Raw genomic sequence first — 6642 nt, forward strand, 5'->3', positions numbered from 1 at the left:
CTCTTACCGTAACCAAAATATGACCAAAACAAAAACAAACAACAGCGCAACGAAATTCGTGAAATGTAAACACTCGTGAATGCTCAAAATGAATAGGTAATAAAATCAAACGGAACTTAGAAGCGAACAAACGATTGAAAATTAATATGCGTTCGATGTATCCCTAAAGCACAACTAGCTCAAATATGAAAAATATCCCCTAGGCAATAGTTAGATACCTTAGATCGAAATGTATAGGGTTGATTGAACTAGCATGGAAGAAATAAATAATTTCGTCGAAGCAGTTACATTCACAACTCACTTCACTCTTTATTTCATCGTCTATATGAAATCATTCACTTAGGGGTACATTAAGGGCACAAATTGTGTTCACTTGCACTAGAAGCACAATGAAAGTTCACTGCACGTAGTTTCCTAGCAAATGCAGCAATACAAAACTTTCAATTCCTGTCAACGCTACATACATTGCCTGCCTAACTTGAAGAATGGATTTCATGTCGCCTTGATCCATCCGTAAGCTTCATGCACAACATAGGCCATTTCAAAATAAGGAATAACCTTGGCAAATGTCCAGTCGACATGCAGAGTACTCAGCTTGGCATCGAGCGATCGAGGGTACAGGCCAGCCGTACAGGCTTGTGTCGTCATCACCTCTATTTCAAGATGGCCGACCGTTTTTGGCGGCGTTTAAAATTGTTCGAATTTTGATTGCTAATAATTCCATCATTACTTTTTCAACGCATCTGTCATTCATCCCAATCAAAATGAAATTACATCAGAAGTGATAAACATTCGTTTTTATAGACCGTTTTGATAGGCTTGAACAACCCTATTTATTCGTTTGTTCCAGCCGCTAATTCGGTCGTTGCAGTCACCGTCTCATTCCGTGGCAACGGAGATGGACAGCGATGTCTAAAATCTATTATCAGAAATATGAATAATGGAAGTGCCGTATTGGCTTAGGTAAGTGAGAATATACAATTGATAAATCAATGATATAGCTCAATGTAGGTTATTTTAACAGTAATTCCAATGTAGCTAATTATACACAGCCAAATCTCAACCGTGCAAATACAGAAACTTCAGTACCAGTAAAGATCTTCTGTCTCCGGCAGGATATTTAAAAAGACATTGAATTAATTTTGCCACCCACCCACCCTCTTTCACTATGCCACTAATATCGCTAAATCGTTCTAACCGTTTTGCATTTCCTCATTTAAAGCAGCAATTGTTGGTAGCTAGCACACTTTTTTACCTTGAAAATAACATTATAATTTTGTATAATTATGCCGTTATTACCTCATGTAGTTTTAATAAAATGAAAACTCTGTGTGAATGACGTGTACAAATATCTCACAGTATTATATTCTCTATGGTTTTTTGCAGATTTGATTCCGAACAGCCATGTCCCAGTGTAATGCGATCAACATTGGAGCCTATTTAATTAACTAAACATATAATTTACACGCGATGTTACAACTAATGGGAAAATGGAGGGAAGTACTGATGGCAACGGAATACAAGATAAATGGTACCTGTTGAACGTGTTGTGTTTCTCAAGGTACCTAAGTCTTCTCTTAATCATTTGTATTATTCAGTTATTCATGTGTAAAATCAATAGCCTTCATTGAGTTTCATTTGGAATTAGTATCCATTAATCGCATAAATACTGGCATCTTGAGTAGGTTTTAACATATTTTCTTTAGATGTGTTAATTTGTCATTCTTAACTGCATAAGTAAAGTGTTCATGGACGCATGTTAATGCACGAGTATGATGATGAATTTTAATCGGTAACACAAGAGCGGCTGACATGTGATGTTTGTTCGTCAAATTTGTATTTTCCAATCACATTGGTTATCGGAAATTAAGCAGAAGATAGAACTTTTTTTCGGTCAGTCTCTAAACCTTAAATAGCAATCAAGCTGATAAATATTTTTACTTTAACCATAATGAGTTATAAAGTACTCCTGGAAATTTTTCACATATTTTTCTTTCGTTTTAAAACGCTTACGAAATTTCCAGTTTCTGTTAAGTGCGTCCTGAAACAAGAAAAGGGGGCGGGATTTCTCTTTGAAAAACAAATCGAAGTAAACAAAGCAAATATCTTGAGGTAGGGTGTATGACTTGCGTTGCCTCGCTATCTCCTAACACCAGCGTCGGTGATCTCTAATAAAGGTCCGGTCAAATGGGGCTCCATCTCCGTGTAATATGGGTTTGCACGTTCATGTTTCAACGGCGCATTCTGAATGAGGGAGAAACTAATCTAATTCCCTGAAATAAATATGTTCTTCGCGTTTGATCACTCCTCTCAATTGTTGAGTAAGTTAATCTTTTCACTCGCTTTATTTTCACTGAACTCATACCAACTTGAGAATTCGCGCAACACGTAATTAAAACTTACGCCACATTCACGGAGTTTCGACAGCTGAGAATGACGTCTGAGTCTTGAACCTTATAAAATGTAAAATAAATGCATTATAATATTACCAATTATATAACTTATTCAATGGAATCGTAATCCAACTAACAAGACCCACTTAAAATTAGTGGTAATGTCACCAAAAATTACGGGGTCCCACCCAGAAAATTCTACATTTTAAAAATGCACCACATAGCTTTAAAGAACGTAAGTTATAATAAGAAAAATGAGGGTGTTACTTTAAATTTGCTTTTAAAAAACTTAATGCATAAATATGTCAGCTTCACTCTGAACAAAACTGCAAGAGGAGAAGCCTCCCTACCTTTTGTTCACTGCCACGTCCACCAGCGGCAGAGCTCAGCTGTCCATATTCGATACCCCGAAATGCTTAAATTCACCAACACTCATACTTCACATTCACAACACATCGAACATGGATTTTTTCACAAACACTTGACACTTTCACTTCACTGTATGGCTGGATTTGCAGTCGCTCATGCCATTGACGAGCACATTGGGTACCATCGTATTCCTTCGGTCACACATGCAATCTATTAATAATTACCGATGACAATACTCCCAAGGGATGAGCCGAAAGCTTGAAAGAAAGCGATAAACGATACATTTTAGCGTGTACTTTCATTCTATTGGTTAATTGAATCATTCAATTCACTTTTCCTAGATATAGATAAAAAGAAATACCCCTAACCAATAAAACTAAAAATAAATTCCACGTACGGCACTAAATTTTTATTTATACTACAAAAAGTAATTGTAACAGCGGAAATTCATGATATGTATGCCAACTTAAAACATTCTTAAAAGTCTTTATTCATGATACAGTAGCTAATTCAAGTTCATTTCTTCAACGTTTTCATGACACCAAGCATATGTGAATTTTGAGCAATTTGAATATCCTGTTCATACGATCGAAAAAGCGTGGGAGTTGGAAGATGTATTTTCGCGTACATTATCGGATTCATACATTCATAATTTACCCTCTATGTGGTAAAATAACGCGTTTTCAGATGAACGTATTCTTACTGCTAAAGGATATGTAGTCTTTTCACACAAAAATTAACTACAACTACGAATAAATATGGAGAAATTACATGGAATAACACATCAATCACGTCCGTAAGATTTACCTGCACTCCTCAGCGACAAGCCATCCACCTCTCAACACTAACCGAACAGCTGAGAGAATCGAACTTGACAATGACAGAATGAAGACTAAGAGGAAAACCATAAGAGGGACTCTGCTTCTTACCCTCTACTTACCTAATCACTCCTGAGACTCAATGGAGGGTGGAGACTTGCGAAGGAATGCACGGTGCCTGCGACGAATAGCCGGAGGCAGAGTCAAAAATGTTGGGTTTTTTATTTCGAACCCAGTTCATCAAAAAAGCGGACGGGAGATACGGTTGGCTTTGCGTCGTTGGGTGAGCAAGCGAGGGAGTTAGTGCTTTCTAGTCAGGGGATTTGTGGAGGGCCTCGGCGAAGGCGAAGGGGACTCAGCGCGACACCCCATGCACAAGATGGCCCTCCGTGACCTCTCACACTAAAGCAGACTGGGAAGTCAAAAGTTGGAAAAAGATAATCACCTAAAGATAACTTTTGAGGGGTTTATCTTGCTTGGTTCTACCTCCTACTATGTTCATGGTAATCGCAGTGGTAATCAATATTCTCTGAAAATCCATATCATTAATTGCGTCCATGGAATCCTCGCATCGTTTTACATTATAAAGATGATTATTATAAGGTAGGCCTCTTTAATATCTCGGTGGAACTTAAGAATATTTTATATTTCATATTTTAATAAACAATTAATCATAAGTAGGGCAGCTCTGACAGGAATAATGAATTTGAAACACAATTAGCATTTAATATTTTTCATTGGTGAATTTATATACTATTTTAGTATACACTTATTTGTGACTTCAATTTATTAAATGAAATTAGCAAGTAATTTTTTATCCTAAATTCTTTATCCAACCGAAATGTGTGTTAAAGTTATTGAAACTATTCCTATTAAAATAAATATTTTCTAATGAATATTGCTGAATATATAGGACAGAAAAACATATTTTTAATGTTAAGATGTAAATTAGTACCTACAAAGTAAAATATCTCCAACGTGTACTTTTTTAATATTTTTTTATAAACAGCTGGAGTCCCAACTACCTTATCTCATAATACCTTATTATAGTCAGGATCAGGGGCGGCGGGGTACAATCCTTGTCCACCAGACCAAAGGCCGTGGGTTTGAGTCCCGCCTTGGTATCTCTCACCAATCAGTTGGCTTGGCTGTTTATGATAGTCCATTTTTGAAGATCCCCGATATAAAGGCCTAATAGTGCTGTTTTCAGGATGATGAATAAAAATAATTGACCCCCACAACACACCCTGAAATGCGAATTGCTGGGTAGTATGCGGGTGGTTGCATCATTATATCTTTCCGAATGACAGGGATCTCCTAATTCTCGGCATTAGAAAGGACCGGCTCCGAATCCCAGCGGGGTCCGCTTATGCGTTCGAGACTACTCAGCAGAAAAAAAAACTTCACCGCCGCAGCGGACCGCGCGCCGACTTGGATGGGTTACGGCGTCGTTGGGTGAGTAAGGGAGGGATTATCTGGTTAGGAGGAGGAAACGAAACAGCGTCGGCTAAGACGAGGTAATGGATGCAGATAACATTCTCTAATTGTGAGAACCTCACCACTTTTCTACGTCCAACGGCAATGATAATATAGGATGGATATGTTGCACAATGATATGCCATATAATTTTTATTCTTCCATTAAGTATAGGAATGGAATTAATCCTAGGTTGAATTCAGTAGTTAAATATCTCCTACGCGCAGCCAATTTCTTTATATTCAAAAATACTTCGTTTTTTCTCTAACGGCTTTATTCGTAACAACCCACCTACTGAAGAAGGTTGCGGTATTATATGTTGATACGACTAACGAGGTTTCCAAGGTATTTAGATACTAATTTCTCCATCTTTCGGTTACTTAATTGTTCCGGTTGTAAATTTTGGAGTCTTCCCTCAACTCTCATCGCCTGAGGTTCTGTATTCTCGCATATAGAAAGAAAGGCTCGGTCATGCGGTAGCAAGTAGCTCGAACATCGGAGATGAGGAAACTTGCCCACCAGTAAAGCCGGTCTTCCACCGCAGTCGTGAGAGTGGTATTGCACAGTTGTCATCTCATAATAAACTTTCTGTTCCTTGATTTTCAGTTGTCTTGAGGGCAGTTGACCACGGAACCGCCGAAGAGGACATCCAGCCAGGCGAGGACTTTGCGGGGTTAGAAGTACATCTATGTGGCGAGGATCATCTCTCGTAGGACAAGCTAACCCTTGGAGGTTCCGAGCCAGCCCACCGCAAATGTCGCATGCGCCAGGGGTTTGACCTCTCTGCATGGAGTTGCAGGCAATATCCCCGTCATTCAGTATGCGGAGAGAACCATAGCAGCAGCAACCTGTTTTCCGAGATTCTATCCTTCAGAAAAATGGGCAACATGGCAGAGAAGAAGACTACGTTGAGGAAGCTCCATTCCATCCCATATAAAGTTGATTTTTTGTCACTCCGGTCACTTTTTATTCGCTCTTTAAAAATGTCTCCAGCAGATGGGTGCAGACCGATCAATTTGTTTCAATGTGTTTCAGTCTAGTATGTAATTGCAATCACCAGATGGTATTTTAATAAATTTCATCATGAGGAATGTCATTGTTGGTAAACAACCCTGATTACAGCTTCTTTTCCGTGATATTCCGATCGCTTTTCCCGCTAACACGATTGGAGGCTTTTATAAACTCATCTTAATGCGCGACGGGTGGTTGCCTACTTGAGGATCGTCTTTTCCAATATTCGCGAGACCAAACTTAAAACCAGGTGAGAGAACATCGAGTCTTCTTTCGACGAAACTTGATTCAGTAAAATTCCCTTTATTAGAGTGGTATACGAGGGATACAGTAAATAAGAGTACGGATTTTTTTTATTTAAAATAAACCTGTTTTTTTTAAATTACATGCTATTGAAGGTATATGCGCTAATAAATTTTTCCAAGCTGTCACCTTCTCACGATCTATTCAGATATGAAGCCGTGGCACTAGAGTTTTGATTCCCTCCTCATATCTCCTTCGCCCACTTACTTCCTCTTAGCCCATCTTTTCAGGTTATTATCTCAAATGGTGTCTCTTTCTTGTTGCGTGGTGTA

The 6642-nt window shown here is 38.5% G+C and overlaps 1 long non-coding RNA gene across 1 annotated transcript; it reads left to right on the top strand.

Moving 5' to 3' along the window:
- Positions 1–837: 837 nt before the first annotated feature.
- LOC124153875 lies at positions 838–6147 on the top strand. The gene is made up of 3 exons (XR_006863778.1): positions 838–963; positions 1387–1561; positions 5663–6147. It is a non-coding gene; the product is annotated as an uncharacterized LOC124153875 (long non-coding RNA).
- Positions 6148–6642: the final 495 nt, after the last annotated feature.

The sequence above is a fragment of the Ischnura elegans genome, chromosome 1 (assembly GCF_921293095.1).
Source record: "Ischnura elegans chromosome 1, ioIscEleg1.1, whole genome shotgun sequence".
Lineage (NCBI taxonomy): Eukaryota > Metazoa > Arthropoda > Insecta > Odonata > Coenagrionidae > Ischnura > Ischnura elegans.